Source organism: Felis catus, chromosome X (genome assembly GCF_018350175.1).
Source record: "Felis catus isolate Fca126 chromosome X, F.catus_Fca126_mat1.0, whole genome shotgun sequence".
In the NCBI taxonomy this organism is placed as follows: Eukaryota; Metazoa; Chordata; class Mammalia; order Carnivora; family Felidae; genus Felis; species Felis catus.
Window position 1 is genome coordinate 110,995,585 of NC_058386.1, and position 27,160 is coordinate 111,022,744.

A 27,160-nucleotide genomic window follows, 5' to 3' on the forward strand; every position below is an offset into this window, starting at 1 on the left:
TTCATAACTCATTAACATCCCCGCTGGGAAGTACACATTCATTGAGTACAGGCCTCATAATGCAACTGATGTGGCAGGCTCCAGAGTGGACTCCTGGGAAAGAGCCACCAAGCCAGATCCCACCTTAAATTGGGAGGGTCACCTTGTCTTTCCCTCAGGGTGCTGAGTTTGAGATGCCACCAGTTAAACAGTCACCCTTTTGGAAGCGTCAACCTTGGGACTTATTTTGTTAAGTGCCAGTACTCAGAAGACTTACCCATAAAACATTCATCTACGTCTTCCCCATCCCTCCCCCCAATGAAATGACCCAACATGACTTTGATGGGCAGTGGGCGCGCACCAGTGTATGTGCAAGAAGGAGGAGGCATCACAGTCGTTAAGTTGTACAACTGCTTTTGACAAGCAAACAAGCCATTCTTGTTCACTTTTGTACCTCCCGCCTGGGGAAGGAACATGTGTTGGGGCACAGAGTTTTCTAAGTACCTCAGGTCTCAGGTTTTCACTGGGTAGGAAGTCGTAATGACCCCCATCTCCCACGGCTTGAAAGTAACTGAACCAAGTATAGGGATAAAGGAAAAGTCTCTGAAATGTCAACATGCTGTGGAAAGGCTACATACGTTAGTGTCTAACCACAAACAAATGTGGATCCTTTGGACTTTGGGCAGTGCACATCAGGCTCTGCGATGCCACCTTCTGGATAAAACTGGTGCGAACAAAGCAACAGAGGAACCAGAGGTGTGTCTGACTCTAGAGGTCCCGAGGGTCTTTGAATGCACCTTAGAGCCATTCGTCTTTATGCTTAACACTCTCACACCCAACCGTCAACGTCTTCACCTGATTTTCACCAAATTAACCCCTGCCCAGCAAAGAAGTAACTTTATACAGAGAAGGAAAGACAGGAGACCTTTGGGCACTGCCAGTTACCAAGCACCCTCCAGCCCCAACTTGACGCTGAGTGACATCAGCTTCCATGTCAGACGTCCAAGGCAGCCAGGAAAGAATGCAGCTCAGAGAAAGGCAGGGTCTGGGATGCTGGGCTACCTCCTGGCATCACAGCAGAGTTAGAGAGGTCCATTTCCAAAGAGATGCCCAAGACCCTCTGAGAATAGTTGCTGGCCCTGTGAAAGGAAACAAAATGTAGCTGAAATTACAGCAAAAGGCTCAAGAAATGAAGTGCAAGTGGGGTCTGCACAGGTGGCAAGAGGATCTAAACCAAGCCATGATCCTTTGCTCCCATACACACATTCTGGAAATGGTGTCCTAATTTCTTCAGTACCTCCTGTGTGCTGAGCACTTCCTAAAGACGATCACGCTTGACTTTCACACCACGCCTGAGAGCAAGAGCAAGGTGTCATTTCCATTTTGCAGATGTGGAAGCTGAGGCTCAGAGATGACAGGAAGAAAGGGCCGAGGGTCTTTCAGACTCCCATACTGGAAACGTATTGTGAACGAAACACGATGGGTGACACGGTCTCGGCAACATCTGCAAAGCCAAAAAATAGCTAGAATGTACGGAAGGGGAAACCTGCAAAGAAGTATTGACCCACATGTTGCTCGAACCGTTAGCCTGTGCTTCTAGGACGGCTGCCACATAAATGCCCGCCCACCCACCCCAGCGGGGGTGGGCCGGGAGACTGTCACCCTCTGGCACCCACTTGGTGTACAGGTCTCATCTTTCTCGCCTCGCCTAGGTAGGTACTCCTGGCTTTCAATTAATTCAGATCCGTGACTTAAAAAAGTGACATTCAGACCTGAAGAAATGCACCTGAGCAGTGCTCCCACAATCTCGGAGTTCCTGAAGTTTGTGTCTGACCATCCCATCCAGTCCATCCTGCTTCTGCATGGTAGTAGAAAGCGATTACCAGAAGGATAACAAGGCTCAAGATCAGGGTCTTTCGGACATCTGGCGTATTCTAATAAAGCCAACGCGTGTGTAACAGTGGCACGCAACAGTAAGCAGAGGAACACGAAGAAGGTCTGGAAGAAAGATGCCGCTGACTCCTTGAGGAAATTGACTCAAGACATGGAGTCTCTACCACGGAGTTAACAAGTAGTGTCTAGGGAGTGACCCCGACCTTGTGGGAAGCGCCCATGTTAGAGACTCAGGGATGGGATTTCCACACCATCTGGAAGAAAGGTACAGCGGACAGGAGACAAGTGCTATTCACCCAACACCTCTGGCCTCACACAGCCTAAGGTTGCTCTTACCTGTATGGCTGGTCTTGACTCTCGGTTCAGGGTCCTCTCCTCTCATTACGGGCCCACCGGCTGACCGGAACTGGACGTTCCCATCACAGATCCTGAGGGAGGGGATGACGGTACAAATCTACAAAGAGCCTTACCTGTGGAAGGTCAGCTTGGGACCGCTGCAGGAAAATCAGGTCACTTGGAAACTCACAACACGCGTGGATGGGGCAAACTTCCTCCTTCCCTCATCCAGAGCAATTTCTGAAAGTGGTTGCTGGGGCCAGAGGACCCAATCACACAGCCTGTGTGAAGTAGGCCAAAAGAGTGAAGGAGAACGTAAGGCAGGAACTGCATGAGTCAACCCACAAGGTGAGACTGCGGCTTCAGAGGCTGGCTGATTGTCCCCTCAGCACGAACCATGGTGCGTCCCGCCTTCATCACCCAGCACAGGGGAATTCTTAAATATTATGTTAAGAGGTATCACCACTCAGTGGCGAGAAGGGGTGTCTCAGAACTCCCATGTCGCTCTTCACTAATGAAACCGTCCACTCATACACAATTGCGGGTAACAAACCTTTGGAATGGGTGGTGGTGTTCTCACTTTGTCACCAATGGCTGACACTGACATACCACGCAAGACGATGGCTAACAAATCATTCAAATGGGTTTTGTGTTCTACTTAATAGACCACGAAATGCACCTTACGATGGCTGGGCCGCTATACTAGACTTCGTAATCGGTAACATAGTAAGGTCCAAAACTGCTAGAAAGGAAAATGAGCTAAGTTAATCACAACAAATTCCCGAAGCATTTCACACATTGCATAATGCCCCTACCACCTGACGTTGAACGTAGGTCTCCGAGGGGGAAACAACGGGAACAAATTGGACATTTGGTTACATACACATCGGAGAATCTGCTCTCAATGTGCAAGAATGCCCCTAGGATACTACAGGCAATGGGCAAGTAATGAAAGCACCTTCATTCCACACTTAGATTTTGTTCAAGATCTAGGACTCTGTCTCAAAAGTCAGGATTGGTGAGGCTAGTTGAGGGTCCCCGTTCCCGAAGTCTGCTTTCCTGTCAGTACCGACGACAGTCAAACCCAAATACCAGCAGTGGGCCTTTCACCGGTCTAAATGTAATCAAAGTACGTTTTACAGACCTCCAACGTGTCACCGATATGAGTCATTAAATCGTTCCTACGTGAGCTAAGATACCAAATTCAAGTCAATATCAAGAATCAATCAGCAAAAAGGCTAATAAGGCAAACCCAGCTATCACCATTATCAAAAGGAAGTCCCTGTTGTACTTAACACCAAGTATCAGATGACACTCAGGGATGAGGGCGCTCAGGGTCGTGAGCAAAACAACAGCTTCCCTCTCAGTTAATTCTCCCCTTGTATACACATTAGGTCTGACACGGGAAGGGAGGTGTATGAGGAGAAGCAGGCAGCCACCGACTATTTCCTAAGCCAATATGCTAGCCCTTGGGGCATTAAGGCACGGTCAGCTCTTGTGGCTAAAGAGGCAGGGACAGCACCCTCTGCGACTGGGGTGCAGTAGGGTGCAGGGAGAGCGGCATCTCCAGTCTAGCCCAGGACCCCTAACAAGGAGGAATGGAGGTGTCAGGGAACAGACTGTTTGCAAATACGATACCACAAAGTGATCTTTTCTATGGGAGAACACGGAGGAAGGAGCACCTGGGTCAGCATTTAAAGACATAACAAGAAAAAAAAGAAAAGAAAAGAAATACCACTATGTCACGTGCACAATCAGGGTTCTAATATAATATTCAAAAGTATGCACTGCGACCAGCAAGGGCCATTCAGTTCTAGAACACAGAGAGCAATGCTTCTGGGGGTGAATTTGCTTGTAAATAAATTGAAAATGCCCCGTGACGTTCAAAGCAAATGCACTAAAGACTAAGTACAGAATTGACCTGAGTAAAGTTGATAAGTGTCATGTGATTATCATGAGAAATGAAACCCAGGACGAAGCCAACGGAATTCCGGGATGGCCGGTGACAGGCACTTCCCGGAATTCGCGGTCAGGAAACAGCACCGTCAGCCTGATGGTCAGTACCTGCTATTTTTTACATTGGAAAGAAAATTTTAAGTAGACCCATGAAATAAAACACTCAGAGCCGGTTTTTCAGACACATTTTAATAGCAGATAAGACGAAAGGTTGGGCTCCCGGGCCACCGGGAGCCAGTCACTGTCATAAAGCAAGAAGCACACACATAATTAAAACAATCTTTTCCTCATTTGTAAATTAACGATAACGCCAAAACTGGTTAACACAAAGCTTACGCAAAGGGCCTGGAACCACATTGAATGGAACAAAGTCATAGGAGTCCCAATTCTCTTGTACACCCAAATCCCCAACTGTATGAGAGGCAAGCATTCACCAGATTGTTTTGAATTGTGATTTGAGATCACCTCAAAACGTTTATTATTATTCATTTTGAAGGCTTTATTTTTAAGCACTCTCCACACCAGTGTGGGGCCTGCAATCACAACCCCCCCATCAAGAGTCACAGGTTCTATCACTGAGCCAGGCAGTTTCCCCAGAAAGCCTCTGTTTTTAAGAGAATTTATCCATAGCGAACAAGACCAGGATTTAGCAAAATAAATTGTGTCAAACACGCCATTATACTGGAAACATAAGGCACCCCATTAGACGTTGAATGCCTCCTCTGTAAATTGAAATTTACACCAAGCACTTTAAAGGAAATCTATGAGGAGCGCCAACATCAAAATTCAATTGGCTGCCTTAAGGCGAACATGGAAAATTAAATGCCAAAACAGTGTTCAGTCTTGGCTAACAAGAGCGGCTAGGAGACATTCGGCGTGTGAAACGTTCACGTGTCCAGCCGGACAAATTGTTCCACGGTGCACGCTGAAAATACTTTCACCTTTGGAGAACGCATAGGAAACACAGTCGAAATAAAAAACCAAACTCAAACGGATGCAATGTTGCAAGATCACAGGGAAAAGACACCCCACTGCCATTACGTTATCCCATGAAACAAGAACTAAGATCCTGAGCAGATCATTCCCATCAGGGATTTAAAGCACCAAGGCCCTGCCAAGCCGACCCAATAGGCTACCTTCTCATTCGAAGACGGCAATTAATAGAACACCTTTTTTTTTTTTTTTATGGAAAACACGTGAAAAGCTTCCGGACCGCTATTGGTTGGATACAATGATAGGAAAAACACGAACACGTTACAGAAAACTGCAGCTTTCAGTGATGACTGAAGACAATTCCCGGTGGTCAGTGAACAAGCCCTGAGCCCACCACGCCATCTGTTTCCCCACTTTCATGTTGGCATTATCAGGCGGTTCCCCCGCCTTTTCAAGGCAGCATATGCAGAAGACCATTCCAAATTTTCAACAACTGATAGGAAACACACAGTCATGTTCAATGAAAGACAAAACTGCCCTCAAAGACAGGCATCGGCTGGCTGTCGTAATCACACACGTGCCCCCCTCTCCTTACTTTCAGTTTCCTTTTGTTTCACATCAAGATAAGAGATAGCCGGTCACCGAGACACCTCACGCAAATGGCCAAGACCCAGATGTAAACAACAGTCGGCGACAAGTCCCGTCCCCAAACACCGTACCGTGGAAACCAAAAGCGGCTCCCAGGCAGCCAACAGCCATCGTCCTGTCTGAGACCCACTCAGGCTCAGCCAACCGCACCCTTTTTTCTGCATTTTTAAGCTGCAAACACCACAAAACCTGAAGACCACGAATCGGGAGGGGGGGGGTACGAGACCCACACTCAGACAAATGAAATGATCTGAAAGACTCATCATGTTGTCACATAAAGCACAACAATGTCCCCAAAGGCAGCTAAGGGCCCTTCCCTTGTCATCAATCCGGAAGCCCATGAGACACATCTGGCAACGTGTCTTAGGACACACCATCCGCCCTCCCCCCCCCCCCCCCGATTCTCTTAAACTCACACTTCAAACAGCCAATTATGAGAGAAAGCCAATTAAACTTACACTTGTGAGATCGGAGCATGGTCAACCGCCATATATCCACAGTACCCGCCATATATCCACAGTACCCGCCGTATTTCGTCATCACTGAGGGGAACGGTCTACGGAAGCCTCGTTGCACAATCCAAACCGTCATCGGCCTGCTCACGTGGTAGGGCTTCATTGCCGGGTGCTTGCCATCCTTCAATGGCCCCGCCCTCAGACATCAGCTTGGAGGGCCTGCAGTGATTGACAGGCAGACTGTCCATTCTCTTAGGTCTACGAGTGGAAACCGCCATACTTCCAGGTCCAAATAAATCACTCAAATATTTGTTCATATTTTTGTCTTTGTACATCCGTGTCTGTCCCTCAATGCCGACCCCCCCCCCCCCCGCCTTGTTAGACCTTCGCACATACCTTTTCCTTTGTTTCCAGTCATCTCGCACTTCGGAAATCTGGCTCACCTAGTGTATCCTGACTTGGCTAAATGCGTCCTCCTCCAGGAAGCCTTCCATGCTTACTCCTCCCATCTTCACAGAGTGCACACCACCCCTGGCAAAGACCCTCTCGTGCCGGCACTATCCTTCCCCCATTTGTCAGGCGGGTCGGGGGTGTTGTGAGGCTTTATTGTGTAAACATTGTCACGCAACTACTGCGATGGTTAATTTTTGGTGTCAACTGGACCGTCCGTGGATGCCCGAGTTAAACATTATTTCTGGCTGTGTCTGGGAGGCTGTTTCTGCATGAGGTTTGCATTCGAATCGGTCACTCAGGAAAGTAGTTTGCCTTGCCCGCTGTGAGTGAGCATTATCCCAGGCACCGGGGGCCAGAATATACCAAAAGGCACAGGAAGGAAGAATGGTCCCCTTTCCTTCTGCCTCACTACTGGAGGCGGGACATTTCATCTCATCTCCTCCCGCTCCTATTTCTTTTCTAAGTAGGCTCCACACCCACTGTGCGGCTTGACCTCATGGCCCTGAGATCAAGAGTCATGCCCTAGTGACCGAGCCAGCCAGGTGCCCCACTTTTCCTGCTCTTAGACTGGGATTCATATCATTGACTCCCCTGGTTTGAAGGTGCTCAGGCCTTCATTCTCAGACTGAGTTACCCCACTGTCTTTCCTGGCGTTCCAGCTTGTAGATAGGAGATCGCGGGACTTCTCGGCCTCCATACACGTATGAACCAAAGTCTTCGTAATATATTCCCATCGGTTCTGTTGTCTGCAGAATGCTGACTAATAAATTGGGAATATCGCGGCTAGCTGCAGCTGTCACAGATGGCTTCATAGGCCTCAAATAGAACTCTGGAGCAACAGCGAAACCAAATAAAGTAAAATGACTTCCAAACTACGGGGGATGAAAGGAAGACACCAGAAGCAGACAGCCTGATAGTTGGGCAGTGTTAAGGACCCAGCCGTTGGCCCAGATGGGTGTCTTATCCACGGAGTCTGGCTGCCGCTCATTTACAAACTCAGTGAGAGCTTGTGGTTGAGCTGGGTTGGGGGTAACAGGTTAACAAAGATCTAGAGGGCAACAGAGTGGTTGCAGGCTTTGCCCAGCAACCAGTGAAGGGATGGTTTGGGGCAGTTAATCCACATGAGGGGAGACAGGAAGATAGCCTGGAGCTGTTGATGTAAATGCCGTCCCAGGATCTGCCAACCCCTTCAACACTCGTCTCTAAGGCTTGTCCCTCTGACTGGTTCTGTGGACGGACACGTGCTGGATCCTTTCAATGCCTGGCGTGTGAGAACCTGTAACACACACGTCCCGTTTCTCAAATCGCCTACGTCTCCCTCGTCCTTGGGTCACCAATCGTTCCTGTCCCATTCACACTCAATCCCAGGCCAACGCCCTGGGCTGCTTCTACCTGTGCGGGAAGCACTAGCAATCACTACTTATCTGCTGTGCATTGCGGCCAGTGGTTGCGTCTGTGGGCTGCACCTTTGCTGCTGGGATTCACACACCAGCTCTTCCTCCTCTCAGCTGGGTGACGTCAGATGATTTTTGTGCTTCAGTTTTCTCCTCGGGTACGTGAATGTGCCAGTAAGAACCAGCTCACTCGGCTGAGGGAATATTCGTTGAGTTCACGCAAAGCCCTCTCCTGCTGCCTGGAGCCTTCCCATCCCAATGTAGCCCATATAAATCTGTAGTTTCTAGACACCGTTCGGAGCACATAATCCGCATCTTACAACACACTACCTAGGTCTCCGATTGTTGGTTCCACAGCTTGACTGCTTTCGTCTGCGGTCATTTCTCCATGCTAATTAATAAATCAACCAGTCCTGATTTTTTCACTTTCCTAGGCCTCATACCACGTGCTCATTTTAGCAGCACAGATCCTCCATCTGTCTCATGTCTCCCTTCTAAATGCATCACCACTTTCCCACATATAATCATAAAATAGAGCTCAGTACACAGCACAGCGTATATGGGGATTCGGTATGTACCTGTGTAGGTCCTGAAAGAGAACCTTTCCCCGGGAGATCTCCAGAAATACTCCCTCTTGAGGAGTTCCTAAACCCTCTGGTCCAATGACGGGTTGTGCCCGAAGGCACAATGGGAGAGGTGCTCCCATAGAGGAGCTGGCAAAGGGCTCGGGAAGATGTGGTTGCCTGTCTCAGGCCAGTCTCTCAGGAACGTGCCCCAGGCTGAAATGTGTACCCCTGAGACTTGCTGTGGCTTGTGAGAGAGGAGGTAGGTTAACGGACTAGGGACCTTTCCGAGGACATGAGGAAGTCATTTGCTTTCCTTGGGAGGATCCGTGGGTGCCGAGTGCTGGGAGAAGTCACCAGACCGAAGGCTGAGACTGTGCTGTGCCCGTCCCGCCGAGGTCCAGAAAGGCAAGTCGGCCTCCAAGTCCTGAGCGCCCACACATGCACACACACTCGCATGTAATTGTGACACTGTGATAGACGGAGATCTCAGGACCTCACAGACGGGCACAACTCGCTGACGTACCACAGACAACGCCTGAGACTGTCTTCCACTAAAGAAATACAACTTGCCAACAACCTCGAGGCCCACACCTGGCCCCTTTTAATCACAGTGTTCTGTGATTAAAGGTCACCGTCTCCTGACTTCCCTAATAATCTCTTCCTTTTCTGTTTAGTTTCACTGACTAAGCTTGATTCCATAACTATTCAGCTTTTCATTACTTTTCACTCATGGAAAGTTTGTCTTCGGCCTGAGGAATATCGGTGAGTATTTTCCGCAAGTCCTACTTCTGGTGACAGATTCTCTCAGGTTTTCCCCTGTGGTGCTTATAAGAAGACCTTTATTTCATCTTCATTCTTGAAATGTGTTGTGGCGGGGGGAGGAGTCTCCCGCTGGGAAGTGTATTCTTTCAGCGCATAGAAGACGACATTTCATTTTCTATTCTTTTGCTTTTTTCTCTTTTTTACTTGAGAAGGCAGCTCTCAGGCCAATTTGCTTTCATCCTCTGAAAGCTGACAACTACTCTATTCGCCTTTGGTTCTCAATAGCTTTCCTAAAATGTGCTCACGTGTAGATTTCTTGCATTTTTCTCCACGAGGAGCCTGTTCTCGGCTCCTATCTGCTCATGTACTGCTTTGCTTCGTTCTCTTTCCTATTTGCCTGGAAGCCCAAGGAAATAGCATCTCTTTCTTTCATATGATCCTCCTTGTGTCTTACGTAATCTGTCTTTTTCGTATGTTTATCTTTCAGTGTTTCGTTCTGGATATTTTCTTACGACACATCTTTTGGTCCACTGTTTACCTCTTGAGCTTGTCTCACCTATGCTTAGACACGTCCGCTGAAGGAGGGAGTCCCCGTCCCCGACTCCCGGGTCAGTGTCTGCCAGCCTGAAAGGCCAAAGCCCAGAGGGTGGCTGAGGCTTGCTCCCGTGTGGAGCCTGGCAGAGAGGAAAGGACTCTCATCCTGGACGTGTGGGGTTAGCTCTCCAGGCTCCGGGCAAGAGGGTGACGGTGTAGCCGTGAGGCAGGCAGGCGGAGGTCCGCTGAGGGGAATCTGGGTGCAGCAGGCTCTCGTGAAGGAAACAGCCTCACAGTACAAGCATGTGGATGTGGCAGACCAGGCTGAAAGTCCCCACCCAGACCACTGTCACTATTTCACCTGGCACAGCTCCCTGAAACAGTCTCCTTCAAGGGCATTATTTATTCCGCCCGCCTGGGAGGTAGGTGTGGGAAAGCTCTATCATCAGGGATTTCCTGGCAAAACAAAAGTCACAGAGGATTGTTTCACGGCAAGGTCACCTTAGGTCGCCGGCATCTTGTATTGTAGGTGGGGTAAGAGATAGGAAAAACCAACGAGTAAATAATAATGTATTTGGGAACATATTGTCGAGACAAGTCACCCGCATCGCCCTTCTGTTTCAAAAATTTCCACACTGATCTGGGTTGTTTATTGTTCCATATGAAGGTCAAAATCAACTCATCTGATCAAAAATATCCTCTTTGTGTTTCTGGTAAGATTATTTGGGGGGAGGGGGTAGCGAATGCTGCACATAATTGGATTAAACGCACTATTTGCACATCGCCTGACTCCATCACTGGTCACGTGTGGGAAGTATAATTTAACTGAGGGAAATTTAATGTCTTTAGGATGTTGAGTCATTGTATCCCAGATCTGGAATATCAGTCCATTAGTGAGACTGTGATTTTGGATCCCTTTAGCGTTAAGACACTCCCTCATGCGTTTTCTTTACAGTGAAAAAATACATTCCTTGTACTCTTAACGGTGAATTGTTATTCCGAACAGGGCGTTTAACATCATTGTGCATTTTATCCGATTATATCCTGTACATATGAAAGCTGGTGATACATGTATATTAATCTGGAATGGCAAATTTCCCCGTATCCTTTCCAATTTGATAAAAGTAAGCACTAAACCTAACATGAGGCTTGAACTCAAAACTCCGAGATCAAGAGCTGCGTACTCTGGGCTGCCTGGGTGGTTCAGTCAGTTAAGCATCAGCCTCTTGATTTCAGTTAGCTCATGTTCTGATATCCCAGTTCGTGAGATCCAGCCCCCTGGACTCGGTGCTGATAGTGTGGCTCCTGATTGGGATTTTCGGGATTTTCTCTCCCTCTCTCTCTGCCCCTCCCCTGCTCGCTTGCTCTCACAATAAATAAATAAACTTAAAACAAAAAAAAAAGAGTTGCACACTATACTGCCTGAGCCAGCCAGGAGCTGGCTGTTAAATTTGTTAAATTTGTTAAATTTGTTAAAATCCTACGCATTCTTTTCCTTTTTTCTTGATGTACGAACATGTATAAAGTCACGGTTGGAAAACATCCAACCACTCTTTTGCTTCTCTTTCAGTTTCCATATGGATCATTGTCTTTTTGCCTCTTAATATAGCATATTAGCTTCTTAACTCCCAACTCTTGTTACATGCCTCAGTCCTGGTGCATCGTTCTTAAATATGCTCTCTGGATTATGTTAGCTAAATCAACATCTGCAGCCTGGGTGCCAATAACCTCTGGCCGACAAGATGCATAAGCAGCAAAAAGTGGCCGCAGCAGCTCATGCAAGGGGCATCCAGAGGCAATGGGTCGGCGAAGGAACGCGAAAGGGCGGGTGGCCTGCAGGCACGGTGTGCACCAGAAGCGCTCCTGAAATAGGAAGCACCTGGCCCGCCCTTCCCCGCGTGCAGCCGACTCCCCGCTCACCAAAGAAGACCGGCTGTCCTGGGCTCCTCCCCTGGCTCCGCCCCTCTCCCACAGACCTCGGCCCCGCCCCTCCATTCTGACCCCGCCTCCCCGAGCGGCCTGTAGGCCCGACCCACCGGGTGCGTTCGCGCCCTAGGGCACCCACCGCTCCGTGACGCCTGCGCCCTGGCGACCACCCGGCCTCGTGGGCGGAGCCGGCGCCAATCCCGCCTTCCGCCCCCACCCCCCGCCCCGGGCCCGCCTCCGCGCACACGCACTTCCCGCCACGCCTCCCCGCCCAGCACAGCCCCGCCCCGCCCCGCACAGCCCAGCCCAGCCCAGCCCGACCAGCGCGAGCGGGAGCGCGGCGCGATGGACGGCCGAGTGCAGCTGATCAAGGCCCTCCTGGCCCTGCCCCTGCGGCCCCAGACGCGGCGGTGGAGGAACCCGATTCCCTTCCCCGAGACCTTTGACGGCGACACCGACCGCCTCCCGGAGTTCATCGTGCAGACGGGCGCCTACATGTTAGTGGACGAGACCCTGTTCTCCAGCGATGCCCTGAAGGTGACGTTCCTCATCACCCGCCTCACGGGGCCGGCCCTGCAGTGGGTGATCCCCTACATCAGGAAGGAGAGCCCCCTCCTCCATGATTACCGGGGCTTCCTGGCCGAGATGAAGCGGGTGTTTGGCTGGGTGGAGGACGAGGACTTCTAGGCCGGGAGCCCCTCGGGCCTGGGGGCGGGTGCTCGGGGGAGGGTGCGCTGCGCCCGTCGCCGCCGCGCAGATGGCCGCGGGCGGCGCCTCGCCGCGCCTCGCCCTCCCTCCCCCTCGCCGCGATCGCGCGGCCGCGCTCTCCCCCGCGCTGCTGTCCCCTCCCGCGTAGTGCTTGCCTTTGTTCCAGGAATAGCGCTCCAGGTCCCCGCTGCCGCCGCCGGGCCCCGCTCGGGAGCGCGCCGCCGCCCCCTGCGGCCAGCCGGGCCCCTCCCGCGCAGCACACTTGGCCTCGGGCCCGCGCTCCAGCTGCGGGCTGGGCTCCCGTTCCACGCCGGACAGACCACCCACAGCCCGGCCGCCGCGGGCCGCCTCCGCCAGACTGACCGCCAGGCCTGCGGCGCCGCGCGCGGAGACCCGCGCTGAGGCCGGGCCGCCGTCGCCACCCAGCGCACACCGCCGACACACTGCGGCCCGCAGCCATCTGGACTCAGCCGACAAGCGTCTGAGCTGGCCACGGCCCCTGGCTCCTGGCTCCTGGCCCCTGGCCCCTGGCCAGCGATTCCAGCAGCTCGCCACCCACCGCGCCCCGGCTGGAGGGCCGGGCCGGCCTCTCACCTGCAGCGGGACCCACTCCCTCCCACCTCCCGGAGACCTCTTCTGCTCCTGCCAGATGGCCGCCGGGTCCCAGGGGTGCCTGGCAGCCAAATCCAGTCACTCGTTTCCTCCTGTGGACCTGTTAGTTTTGCCCACAATCCAGTTCTCTTCTCAATTCGCGGCTGTCTCTCTGACGTGTGCCTTTTGTTCAACACAGTAATTAAGCCCTGCACTCTGCCCGGCTCTTCTACACTACCTGGACAAACGTCTTTTCCTTCTTTTCAATAAATGTCAGACGCTGTGCAAAAGAAATTGAGTCTCCGTGAGTGTGGCACCTCTCCCTCCCTGGTCCAGTGCGTGGGGTCCGTGGCCCGTTGAGCAGGCATGTGTGTCCCCTGTCATTCTGTGGCCGACGTCGAATCCTGCATGGTGCAAGCGAGCCGACGGTCCTGCGCTGGTCCCGGGGACGGGCACCCCGCTGGTGGCCGTTGGGGCCCAGAGGCTGCCTCGTCCAATCCAGTCGGCTGCGTGCCCCTTAGGAAATGGACCTCGATCTGAGTTTGGCCAAGGCGAGAGCAGGAAAAGTCGACTAGGAGGCTTCTGGAAAAGAATTCCTCATTTCCAGAATGCTGCTTGAAAGCACAACACCTTTTTGTGGCAAATCATGAATCCCACACGTTTGTTGCTGAACACCTGTCAGACTATTTAATTCATTATTCAGGGAATCCGCAGAATGACAGGTTCTTTAGAAAAAGCACTTACATTTACAAAGCCTTGACTGGGTGAGTGGTAGAGAAGGGAATGCACCAGTGGCATCGTTCGCTGCGTACAAACCTGGTTGGGGAGCCTCAGGACGATAAAATTCTAAGTTTCTCTGAAGGGCAGAATAGGAACAAAGACATTACTTCTTACTGTTTCTCTGTATGCTAACCTCTGAAGTCTGTGCGGACAATAGCCTCTGCTACCTCGTCTGTGGCTGGGAAGGTTAAATATCCTGGTAGGTTTAGATAAGAGATGGGCTTATAGGGCAGCACTCTTGCATATTGAGTTCATAGAATCCAACCTCTGACTCATTTCTGATTTAGTGATTTTCTCTGAACACGTGAAGGGAGTGGGAAAGGCTGAGCTTAGTCTGTGCATGAGTAGATCTGTCATGTTGTAGAAAACAAAATGGACTTGTGAGAAGCAAAGAGGACTAATGCTTACAGGCCAGTAGTCAGCCTCTGCCTTCTGTCTGCATTTGAGACTCTTGGCTTTGGTGCCTGGGTTAGATTGGTGTTAATGACTGCTTGCGTTTCTTCGTCTTTGTGCAGTTCTACAGTAGTCTCTTGTTACAACCATCTATTTGCACAATCTTTATAGTTACTACTTTCTGAACAAGTCGACCCCTGAGACATTGCACCTGCCGGTACATTTCCCTCCATTGGTGTCCTGTCTCTGTTCACAGTAGTGAAAGTCTTGACAGGTGCATCACTACCACATCACAGGTTATCCGCACTTACCCACCACCGGTGATGGAGTCCTCACATCTAAGCAGCTGGTAGGTAATCGCACTCCGAAATCCTATCTCGTAATCTGCTCTTAGGACCCGTTCTAGCCCCAAATACACTTTAAGTTCCCTCAGAAACAGATGTCGTAACACCTGTAAGGGAGGAAGAGAAGGATTCAGCAGAGGGAGGTTTTAAAGAAACATGGCAGTGGCGACTGAGGCCTCAGTTGATTCTACAGTGACCTCTCAAGCTGGAATAGCCATTCAGAAAAGTTATGGATTGAGGAGCTGAGGCCAGGCCTTGGTACCTCCATGCTGAGTAGTCATTAGATATGGTCTTACCTGAAGGCAATAGGTACCCCTGGGCCAGGCAACTCCCTTCAACCCATAGCAGTTACTGGGGAGTGATTCAGCTGTGGCTCTCAGAAGCCTAGGCTCCCAGCAGCTGGGGGAAGGACTATCTCAGGCCTAAATGTGGGATCTGGGCGGCACTTAAGCCAGGAACTTCACTCATCAATAGTGGAATGGAGTCAGCATGGATGGAACATAGTTCAGCATTTTAGCTTTTTAATGTTTATTTTGAGAGAGAAAGAGAGCCAGGGAGGGGCAGAGAGAGAGGGGGAGAAAGAGAACCCCAATCAGGCTCCACCCTGTCAGCGCAGAGCCCTATGCGGGGCTCAGTCCCACGCACCGTGAGATCGTGACCTGAGCTGATATCAAGAGTCGGACACTTAACTGACTGAGCCACCCGGGTGCCCCTAGTTTTTTTTTTTTAAGTAATCTCTCTGCCGAACGTGGGGCTCAAACTCCCCCAAATCAAGAGTCGCATGCTCTACCTACTGAACCAGCCAGGTACCCCCATAATTCAGCATTTTAAAGGAATAAGAAAGGTCTATGGCAGCCAATTTGGGGAGATTTTGTAAGGCTTCACATAAGAAACAATATGTAGAAAAATGCATCATGTTTTGGTTGTTAAATAGATATTAACTCAAAAAAAGCTTACATATGAATGCACACACACACACACACACACACACACACGATTGGGTAGGTATGAAGAAAACTATAGAAATATGCACACTAAGTTAGCATTAGTCACAAGAGGTGGGAAAGGGTTGGTGCCAGAGATGGGGTAGGGCCTTCAGGGAAGAGGACCCGCACAAAAAAGGAAAGCATAAAAGGGGGGGGGAGGCTGCACTAAAATGAGAGGGGGTATCGTATGTCCCTGAAAAGTGGAAAATCTATGGAAACTTGTGAGGATGATACAGGCTTAATCAGGGTTCTAACAAGAAACCCACGGCGCACACAAATGGGGTAATAGAGGAGAATTAAATGAAGGGATTATGAAAAAAGTGTGCGTACGGTCAGAGGAAGTTGTGATAGATTGGATAATTGTTCTGCAAATATTCACTCCCACCCCCACCACTCTCGGCGTGGAGTGTACCTAGCTGTCTCTCTGAATCTAGGCTTTGTCATACACTTGTTTTTATCAAGGCAGTGTGAGCAGACATGATGTGAATAGAGAACGTCAATATGCTTGTGAGGTTTTGTTGGTCCTTCATTCCCGTGATTGCCGTGAGAAGAGTTTGCCCCAAGTACTCACTGATCCTTTGGTCTGGACTACAGGGATACATTTGCTTCTGGATACATTTGCTTCACACCGAAGCAAACCGAGATGCAATTGGCATCGTAGAGCCAAGCCCACCTTTAAGTTTTGAGGAATTTCTTATACACCGTTATTGTAGGGCAACGAGAAAGGTCTTTGTGGTGGGGTGCCTGGGCGGCTCAGTTGGTTAAGCGTCCAACTCTTGATCTAGGCTCAGGTCATGGGCTCATGGTCTTTGGGCTAGAGTCTCAGTCTCTGTCAGTGTAGAGCCTGCCTGGGATTATCCCTCCCTCTCTCTCTCTGCCCCTCCCCTGCTCACACTTGCTCTCTGTTTCTCTCTCTCTCTCAAAATAAATAAAATAAAACTTCAAACAAATAAAACAAGAAAGCCCCTGGAGGGCATTTGTTGTCTTTGGTAGAGGAACTCAGCCACAGTCACCACTCGGTCTGGTAGAGATGGAGGTCTCTCATTGGCCAAACTCAATCAGAACTCAACAATCTCAACAATTCGGCAACTCAGCAAACTCAAGCAGAAGCCAGAGGGCAAGTGAGTCGTTCATGCTGTCCAAAAGGGTCAGCGTCCTGGGCACAGAGTACGGTGGAGGAGAGTAATTACACAAGGACAAATGGAAGATATCCAAAAGATACATGAACAATCAATGCCAAGTGAGGGACATTTGAAGAGATGCACAATCACACTGGCAATCAGAGTTGGGAGTGTGTATGTGTGGGTGTTTTTAACTTAATTAACAGGCACTTATTTCTCTCAGCTCTGGAGGTTGGAAGTCCCAGATCCCAGTGTGGGCAGATTCTGTATCTCCTGACGTCTCTCTCCCTGGCTTCTATAGGCCACCTTCTTGCTGTGTCCTCACCTGGCCTTTTCTGTGCACATCACTGCTTTATTAAGAAAGGAGAGAACTCAGGAACAGCCAGTGCGAAGAGACGCGGAGGGCAAGGTGTGTGGGAAGGGGCACAGAGCTTCCAGGCCCTCTCAGAGCACACCATTCTCCCCAAATTGCCGTATGCTCACGTATCAGGAAGCTCCCACACAGATTTTAAGCAGAACAAAAACAGCCTCCCATTTCAAAACTACTAGATTGGTAAAAGTAAACATACTGACAATATCAAATGTTGAAGGATGTGGGAAAATGAGAGTTCTCACAAAATGCTGGTTGACAGTGGAGAACAAAATTTGAGATGAATGTGGCAATACCTCGTAAGGTTTATGACATGCATGCCCTACCAACAAGCAGTTCCAATAAGAACGTTGACTGCAGCATTTTTAAAAAAGAAATGTGTATATGAGGGGCACCCGGGTGGCTCAGTCGGTTGAGGGTCCAACTCTTGATTTCGGCTCAGGTTATGATCTCACAGTTCATGGGATTGAGCCCCGCATTGGTCTCCTCACTGAGCGTGGAGCCTGCTTTGGATTATCTCTCTCCCTCTCTCTCGACCCCTCCCCCTTCTCAAAATAAATAAAAATTTTAAAAATAAATAAAAAAAATTTTTTAATTAATAAGAGGGGCGGCTGGGTGGCTCAGTTAGTTAGGCATCAGACTTTGGCTCGGGTCATGATCTCGTGATTCACGGGTGTAGAGATTCCTTAAAAAAATAAAATCTTAAAAAATACCATTTATGATAGTATTATACATTATCAAATACCGAGGAATAAATCTATAAAATATTTTCAATACCTTGACACTGAAACGTATGAAATATTACTGAACTAATTTAAATAACAAAATAAATGGAAAGATATAAGATGGTAATGAATTGAAAGACTCAAAATTGTTACAATACATATTCTTCCCAAATTTATTTCTAGATTAAATGCAATTCTAATAAAAATCAAGCAGGTCTTAGAAGACAATACAAGAAGATATCTCCAGGGGGCCTGGGTGGCTCAGTTGGTTAAGTGTCTAACTCTTGATTTAAGCTCAGGTCATGTTCTCACGGTTGTGAGATCGAGCCCCCATATCAGGTTTCACAATGAGTGTGGAGCCTGCTTAAGATTGTCTCTCTCTCTCTCCCTCTCTCAAAAAGACAGTCATAGAATTTCCCCCACTTCCTGACAACATCCAATCCAGAACAAAGCCTCACTTTTTAAAACTGTCACCCAAATTACCTAACACGAGCCAAGTTCGGTAAGTTTCTTCTAACATCTTACTGAGATGCCCCGTGGCTCTGCACGGTTTGTGTTTTCCCTTGCTCCAAGGAGTAACAGACCCAACTCGCTCAATTATAGGTGTGTTCCTGATGGCCTTTGGCTGGAGTAGTAACACCAAAAACATATAAAGAGCTGCTGCTGGTCAATAAGAAGATAGATAAACCAGTTTAAAAATAAGCGAGGGGCGCCTGTGTGGCTCAGTCGGTTAAGCGTCTGACTCTTGATTTCAGCTCAGGCCATGATCTCACCATTCGTGAAATGGAGCCCCGAGATGGGCTTGTGCTGACAGTGGGACCCTGCTTAGGATTCCCTCTCTCCCTCTCTCAAAGGCTCAAAATAAATAAACTTAGAATAGGTGACGCTTTTGAATGGATATTTCATAAAAGAAGGTACCAAGTGGCCAATAAATGTAGAAAGAGGTACTCAAGGGGCACCTGGCTGGCTCAGTCAGTAGGGCATGAGTCTCTTTTTTTAATGTTTTAAATTTTCTTAAGAATGTTTGCTTATTTATTTTGAGAGAGAGAAAGAGCATGAGAGAGGGAGGGGCAGAGAGGGGGAGAGAGAGAATCCCAAACAGGCTCGTGACTTGAGCCGAGATCAAGAGTCGGAGGCTTAACCTCCTGAGCCACCCAGGCGCCCCTACCTGTGCTATTCTAAAAGGAGTGGACAGAACTGTGGACTTCATCTTAAAGTGATGATGAATAAGTTCATGTGCATGAGGCACTTCTGGCATTTCTTTGTACATATTAAGAGCTCAATACACGTAAGTCTTCGTTACTTTCAAGTATTAGATATTAGCGTGTTCTAGTGTAGGCAGAGAGAACGGGGCTGGCCTTGATGTTACGGCTACTCACACAGCAAATTCTTTGCTCCTTGTCTTTATGGACTTGATTGCACAAATTGTGTGGATGTCAATTCATTAAATAATGGGTTTAAACGTCCCATAGTGGTCTGAGGTTCCAGGGTTGCCCGAGAGTGTCCTCCTCAACGTGCTCGGTGGTCGAATGACCTGCTACAACTGACACACACAGAATATCCGTTAAACTTATTTGAGCGATGGGGCGCTTGGGTGGCTCAGTCAGTTAGGCGTCCGACTTCGGTTCAGGTCGTGATCTCACGGTCCGTGACTTCGAGCCCCACATCCGGCTCTGTGCTGACAGCTCAGAGCCTGGAGACTGTTTCCGATTCTGTGTCTCCCTCTCTCTCTCTGCCCCTCCCCCAGTCATGCTCTGTCTCTCTCTGTCTCAAAAATAAATAGACATTAAAAAAAAACTTATTTGAGTGATTATTCAGGGGTTGAGATGAGATGATAATGGCAGTAAACACCTGAGAAGGGTGGTGCTAGTCATGGTGTTACCCACCGAACTCTGACTTCCAAGACAGGCTGCGTGATTCCATGAAGATAGAATAAAACTGAAAGTCAACGTGAAGGTTCCTATCCTTAAACCTTAACCTCACGTTGTCTTTACAACCCGTTCAGAATCACATTAGATGAACTCCCTCGCTCAAAGTTTCTTGGCGAACGTGAACGGCGCCTGGGTGTCTCAGTCGGCTAAGTGTCCGACTTCCGCCCAGATCAGGATCTCGCAGTTCATGGGTTCCAGCCCCACATGGGGCTCGCCGCTCTCAGTGCAGAGCCTGCTTTGGATCCTCTGTCCCCCGTCTTTTCTCTGCCCATCCCTTGCTCACACTCTCTCACTCTCAAAAAAAAAAAAAAAAAAAAAGATTTCTTGGTGGAAGGAAATGTGGCTTCCAAATTTGTGGGTGGTTACATCTGAAGTTTTGTCTGATGTCTGACCCTTTGATCTCCTCTCAATATCTCACGGGCAGGCGTTCTTTCTCTTTCATTCACCATTGTGCCTAGCAACTCTGCTAACTCATTACTTGAATATACTTGTATGTTTTCTTCGGAGCAAATGGGAAAACCTCGGTGTTTGTAGATGTTGAAAAGGTCTAAATTTAACTTCACCATTGTCTTCATCCCTAAGGTGTCATTTAACATCAAATACCTGAAAGTGGGTTGATAGACTTTCATAGTACAAGTTAAATATTGTTCCTCATAGAGACCTAAAAATGATAAAAATTCCTAGCTGAATTATTCCCATACCCTCTGGTGTCAACAGTTTCCACCAGCCCCATCACTTGAGGGGATGAGAGTGGGGTTGGGAAACAGAAGAATGTTTCCAACTGTCTTGGTTATAGTAAGGTAGAGGAGAGGAGAAGAGAGGGAGAAAGTAACTATTCTCTAAGAGCCTCATCTTATTGGTGACAGAGGCGAAGCAGGATGAAAGAGAGCCTTTTGCTGTGGGAAAGAGTATTTGTTGAGATACTACATCTTCTTGAAAATTAAAAATTTAAGGGGCGCCTGGGTGGCGCAGTCGGTTGAGCGTCCGACTTCAGCCAGGTCACGATCTCGCGGTCCATGAGTTCGAGCCCCGCGTCGGGCTCTGGGCTGATGGCTCGGAGCCTGGAGCCTGTTTCCGATTCTGTGTCTCCCTCTCTCTCTGCCCCTCCCCCGTTCATGCTCTGTCTCTCTCTGTCCCAAAAATAAATAAATGTTGAAAAAAAAATTTAATATAGTAACCGAGGCAAAGAGACATTTCTTCACATTACTAGTAAGAATATGATTTGAAAACAATCTTTCTGGAGTGAGATTTTGACAGGTCAAAATAGGTACAGTGTTATATGGACTTTGGTCTATGTGTTAATTTTAGAAATCTATCCTAATCTTACAAAGAACGTGTTTGCTTCGAGGGTAACTAAATATGCCCTCTTCTGCTCAGATAGCAGAATAGGTACTATCGCGGTCAAGGCCCAAATGACAGGCTTACTGTTTCCTTAGGTCCAACAGGGCACTGACATTATAAATGTTCCCCTGTTGGCCATCTGGCAGCGTGCTCTCAGCTGCCACGAGACAGAAGGAGACACCAACAGCAGGAAGAGAAAAGAGGTTCCTGAATCAGCCGGGCACTTGCGCCGGGGCCCCTGCAATCCCCGGATAGAGGGGGCAGGAGATCGGAATTGGGGCTGGTGCCTTGGGGCTGGAGCAGAGGGGACCCACTGAAGTGAAAGCGGGGCAGAACGGATGTGGGGGCTGTCTAGGAGGCACCAGTAAGAGCGTGGGCATGAAGAGCACTCCCCCCCAGTGCTCTAATATAGGCCACAAAACTGGGGGCCGGTGGCGGAACCAACAAGAGAACCGACGGGAGCAAAGGGGAAGGTAAGGAGCTTTGGGCCCAGGCCAGGACCTTGCAGTCCGGACTTTGTGATGAGCTGCAGTGGTGGCAAGATAGAAGGGTCTCGATGCCCTAACTGGGTCTTGACTGTTCGGTACACTGGTTTTTTTTGTTTTTGTTTTTTTGTTTTTTTTTTTTTTTTTTGCTTCCTGTTCCATCGTGACCACTTCCCCAGGCTATTAAATGGTTTGAGATCATGACAGGCTTTCACTCTATTTCACTGTGTTTTGATTGATCTCTGTCCTTCCCACACCTGGTCCCATTAGATGTGTGACTTTTCATTTAAGAATTTTTCCTGCTCAAAAGGGCTTGATGGAGTACCCAAGGAGTAACAGTAGCTTCATGATGGAAGACAAAGCAGTGTCTCAACTCCTGAAGAAGCCGGGTATCCGTCCCCTGGGAAGGCTCCTAGAAGAAGATTCAAACTGCTGGTATTCTATAAGCCTGCCCCTTCGGCTCCAGGCTTCTGGTGGACAGATACATCATGGGCACTCACAAAGGGTCCATTTAGAATTCCCTTCCTACCCCCTCTCTGTCCTCTGGGATTAAGGGAAGAGAGAGCCATTTCATGAGTGTGTTCTACCAAGATTCCCTTGAGACCTGAGACTCAGGGCACTGAAGCACTCCAAGTCCACTTGGTCAGGCTTTAAATTTTTGTGGATTTCACCGTCACAAAATTTGTGTATTGTTATCTTAATTCCAGCTTTCAGGTCATTATTGGCTCCAACCAGCAAAAATAAGTCAATACATCGTTAATTGCATTTCTCTCTTGTTCCTCTTATATTCATCTTCTTTTTTGTCAGTCTTTATATCAGTCCCCCCTTCTAAGATAAGGCTTCTCGATGGGTGTGGAGTCCAGTCCAGTGCAAGAGGGAAGCGAGGGGCAACGAACTGAGAATGTAACTGCAAGGTGGAGGGGTGGGGGATTGCAAAGTAATGACAAAGAACCTCCTTTCTTCCTGACAAATACCATTCCTTTGTCCTTTTCTGGACTCTTGCTAAAGTGTGCATGATAGATTCTGGCAAACTAAGACCCTCTCCAAGACATTTTCAGCATGAAAGATGACCGGGAAGGGTACAACTCGAAGAGATGAGGGCACGATCCCTAACACAGCCATGCTGGCAGGAGGAAGAACACTGCAGGGAGAGGAAGGGGAGTTAAGGACATTGTTTGAAGGACACCCAGAAGTCCCTGCCCATGACACCTACCTCTCTAGAGCCAGGTAGACAAATATCATGGGGGACATGCTAGGCTGACTCTAGAAACTGTTTCCAAACCACGTGAGCAGGGTCTACATTTAAAAGCAGGGCGCTTGGGGCGCCTGGGTGGCGCAGTCGGTTAAGCGTCCGACTTCAGCCAGGTCACGATCTCGCGGTCCGTGAGTTCGAGCCCCGCGTCAGGCTCTGGGCTGATGGCTCGGAGCCTGGAGCCTGTTTCTGATTCTGTGTCTCCCTCTCTCTCTGCCCCTCCCCCGTTCATGCTCTGTCTCTCTCTGTCCCCCCAAAAATAAACGTTGAAAAAAAAAAATTAAAAAAATAAATAAATAAATAAAAGCAGGGCGCCTGGGTGATTCGGTCTGTTAAAGCATCCAACTCTTGATTTGGGCTCAGGTCATGATCTCCTGGTTCTTCAGATGGAGCCCCGCGTGGGGCTCCAGGCTGACAACTCGGAGCCGGCTAGGGATTCTCTCTCTCCTTCTCTCTGTCGTCATCGTCGTCGTCGTCGTCGTCCTCCTCCTTCTTCTCTCTCTCTCTCAAAAATAAATAAATAGGGGCGCCTGGGTGGCGCAGTCGGTTAAGCGTCCGACTTCAGCCAGGTCACGATCTTGCGGTCCGTGAGTTCGAGCCCCGCATCGGGCTCTGGGCTAATGGCTCAGAGCCTGGAGCCTGTTTCTGATTCTGTGTCTCCCTCTCTCTCTGCCCCTCCCCCGTTCATGCTCTGTCTCTCTCTGTCCCAAAAATAAATAAACGTTGAAGAAAAAAAAATTTTTTTTTAATAAATAAATAAATAAACAAACTGTAAACCAAACACTGAATATGCTTAACACAATCATCCTTGAAACCCACGCAGGAGAGCTGACAGCTAGCACCTCCACTTGGGATCTCATAATTAGCCAGCTTTCAACTGTTTTAAGAACCCTGTGAACCATGACAACTTTATTATATTAAGTAACTCAAAATATTCCCTCTGATATCAAGACTGTGATGTATTACAAGCCAAATTGAAAGTAAATGATGCCTTCCACTACTTCTTGGAATACAGACATCATCATATATATAATTCAGATGTTCCCCTAGCTCCGTGTACAGTCTATGAAAAACTTCACAGGAATGACAAAAGATTCCCTGTTCAAAACAACGGGTGCACAGAAAGTGATAAAGGAAAACAATACTGTTTTAGGAACCTGATGGATTCTTTTTCATGTTCTTGAAAAATCACCCATTTAGAAATAAGGCAGATTGAACTGAGTGCTCCTCTATAAGCCCACCTTTTATCTGACTCTATCAGGATATTTAACCTTCCCAGCCACAGACGAGGTAGCAGAGGCTATTGTCCGCACAGACTTCAGAGGTTAGCATACAGAGAAACAGTAAGAAGTAATGTCTTTGTTCCTATTCTGCCCTTCAGAGAAACTTAGAATTTTATCGTCCTGAGGCTCCCCCACCAGGTTTGTATGCAGCGAACGATGCCACTGGTGCATTCCCTTCTCTACCACTCACCCAGTCAAGGCTTTGTAAATGTAAGTGCTTTTTCTAAAGAACCTGTCATTCTGCGGATTCCCTGAATAATGAATTAAATACAGTCTGACAGGTGTTCGGCAACAAACGTGTGGGATTCATGATTTGCCACAAAAAGGTGTTGTGCTTTCAAGCAGCATTCTGGAAATGAGGAATTCTTTTCCAGAAGCCTCCTGGTCGACTTTTCCTGCTCTCGCCTTGGCCAAACTCAGATCGAGGTCCATTTCCTAAGGGGCACACAGCCGACTGGATTGGACGAGGCAGCCTCTGGGCCCCAACGGCCACCAGCGGGGTGCCCGTCCCCGGGACCAGCGCAGGACCGTCGGCTCGCTTGCACCATGCAGGATTCGACGTCGGCCACAGAATGACAGGGGACACACATGCCTGCTCAACGGGCCACGGACCCCACGCACTGGACCAGGGAGGGAGAGGTGCCACACTCACGGAGACTCGATTTCTTTTGCACAGCGTCTGACATTTATTGAAAAGAAGGAAAAGACGTTTGTCCAGGTAGTGTAGAAGAGCCGGGCAGAGTGCAGGGCTTAATTACTGTGTTGAACAAAAGGCACACGTCAGAGAGACAGCCGCGAATTGAGACGAGAACTGGATTGTGGGCAAAACTAACAGGTCCACAGGAGGAAACGAGTGACTGGATTTGGCTGCCAGGCACCCCTGGGACCCGGCGGCCATCTGGCAGGAGCAGAAGAGGTCTCCGGGAGGTGGGAGGGAGTGGGTCCCGCTGCAGGTGAGAGGCCGGCCCGGCCCTCCAGCCGGGGCGCGGTGGGTGGCGAGCTGCTGGAATCGCTGGCCAGGGGCCAGGGGCCAGGAGCCAGGAGCCAGGGGCCAGGGGCCAGGGGCCGTGGCCAGCTCAGACGCTTGTCGGCTGAGTCCAGATGGCTGCGGGCCGCAGTGTGTCGGCGGTGTGCGCTGGGTGGCGACGGCGGCCCGGCCTCAGCGCGGGTCTCCGCGCGCGGCGCCGCAGGCCTGGCGGTCAGTCTGGCGGAGGCGGCCCGCAGCGGCCGGGCTGTGGGTGGTCTGTCCGGCGTGGAACGGGAGCCCAGCCCGCAGCTGGAGCGCGGGCCCGAGGCCAAGTGTGCTGCGCGGGAGGGGCCCGGCCGGCCGCAGGGGGCGGCGGCGCGCTCCCGAGCGGGGCCCGGCGGCGGCAGCGGGGACCTGGAGCGCTATTCCTGGAACAAAGGCAAGCACTACGCGGGAGGGGACAGCAGCGCGGGGGAGAGCGCGGCCGCGCGATCGCGGCGAGGGGGAGGGAGGGCGAGGCGCGGCGAGGCGCCGCCCGCGGCCATCTGCGCGGCGGCGACGGGCGCAGCGCACCCTCCCCCGAGCACCCGCCCCCAGGCCCGAGGGGCTCCCGGCCTAGAAGTCCTCGTCCTCCACCCAGCCAAACACCCGCTTCATCTCGGCCAGGAAGCCCCGGTAATCATGGAGGAGGGGGCTCTCCTTCCTGATGTAGGGGATCACCCACTGCAGGGCCGGCCCCGTGAGGCGGGTGATGAGGAACGTCACCTTCAGGGCATCGCTGGAGAACAGGGTCTCGTCCACTAACATGTAGGCGCCCGTCTGCACGATGAACTCCGGGAGGCGGTCGGTGTCGCCGTCAAAGGTCTCGGGGAAGGGAATCGGGTTCCTCCACCGCCGCGTCTGGGGCCGCAGGGGCAGGGCCAGGAGGGCCTTGATCAGCTGCACTCGGCCGTCCATCGCGCCGCGCTCCCGCTCGCGCTGGTCGGGCTGGGCTGGGCTGGGCTGTGCGGGGCGGGGCGGGGCTGTGCTGGGCGGGGAGGCGTGGCGGGAAGTGCGTGTGCGCGGAGGCGGGCCCGGGGCGGGGGGGGGGGGCGGAAGGCGGGATTGGCGCCGGCTCCGCCCACGAGGCCGGGTGGTCGCCAGGGCGCAGGCGTCACGGAGCGGTGGGTGCCCTAGGGCGCGAACGCACCCGGTGGGTCGGGCCTACAGGCCGCTCGGGGAGGCGGGGTCAGAATGGGGGGCGGGGCCGAGGTCTGTGGGAGAGGGGCGGAGCCAGGGGAGGAGCCCAGGACAGCCGGTCTTCTTTGGTGAGCGGGGAGTCTGCTGCACGCGGGGAAGGGCGGGCCAGGTGCTTCCTATTTCAGGAGCGCTTCTGGTGCACACCGTGCCTGCAGGCCACCCGCCCTTTCGCGTTCCTTCGCCGACCCATTGCCTCTGGATGCCCCTTGCATGAGCTGCTGCGGCCACTTTTTGCTGCTTATGCATCTTGTCGGCCAGAGGTTATTGGCACCCAGGCTGCAGATGTTGATTTAGCTAACATAATCCAGAGAGCATATTTAAGAACGATGCACCAGGACTGAGGCATGTAACAAGAGTTGGGAGTTAAGAAGCTAATATGCTCTATTAAGAGGCAAAAAGACAATGATCCATATGGAAACTGAAAGAGAAGCAAAAGAGTGGTTGGATGTTTTCCAACCGTGACTTTATACATGTTCGTACATCAAGAAAAAAGGAAAAGAATGCGTAGGATTTTAACAAATTTAACAAATTTAACAGCCAGCTCCTGGCTGACTCAGGCAGTATAGTGTGCAACTCTTTTTTTTTTGTTTTAAGTTTATTTATTTATTGTGAGAGCAAGCGAGCAGGGGAGGGGCAGAGAGAGAGGGAGAGAAAATCCCGAAAATCCCAATCAGGAGCCACACTATCAGCACCGAGTCCAGGGGGCTGGATCTCACGAACTGGGATATCATAACATGAGCTAACTGAAATCAAGAGGCTGATGCTTAACTGACTGAACCACCCAGGCAGCCCAGAGTACGCAGCTCTTG

At 50.3% G+C, this 27,160-nt stretch overlaps 1 long non-coding RNA gene across 4 annotated transcripts in view; it reads right to left on the minus strand.

The window, feature by feature from the left end:
* The window catches only part of LOC109496775, a 36,389-nt gene extending 27,232 nt beyond the window's left edge, over positions 1–9,157 (minus strand). Inside the window, exons 1-4 of one of the 4 annotated variants that reach the window (XR_006592820.1) lie at positions 6,204–9,157; positions 2,209–2,300; positions 1,277–1,483; positions 1–1,118 (exon numbers count right to left, since the gene is read on the minus strand). The exon at positions 1–1,118 is cut by the window's left edge and continues 27,232 nt beyond it. This is a non-coding gene — a long non-coding RNA (uncharacterized LOC109496775). Of the gene's footprint in view, positions 1,119–1,276; positions 2,490–6,203 lie in introns of all 4 variants that reach the window. The other 3 variants (XR_006592819.1, XR_006592818.1, XR_006592817.1) reach the window with 3 other exon arrangements.
* Positions 9,158–27,160: the final 18,003 nt, after the last annotated feature.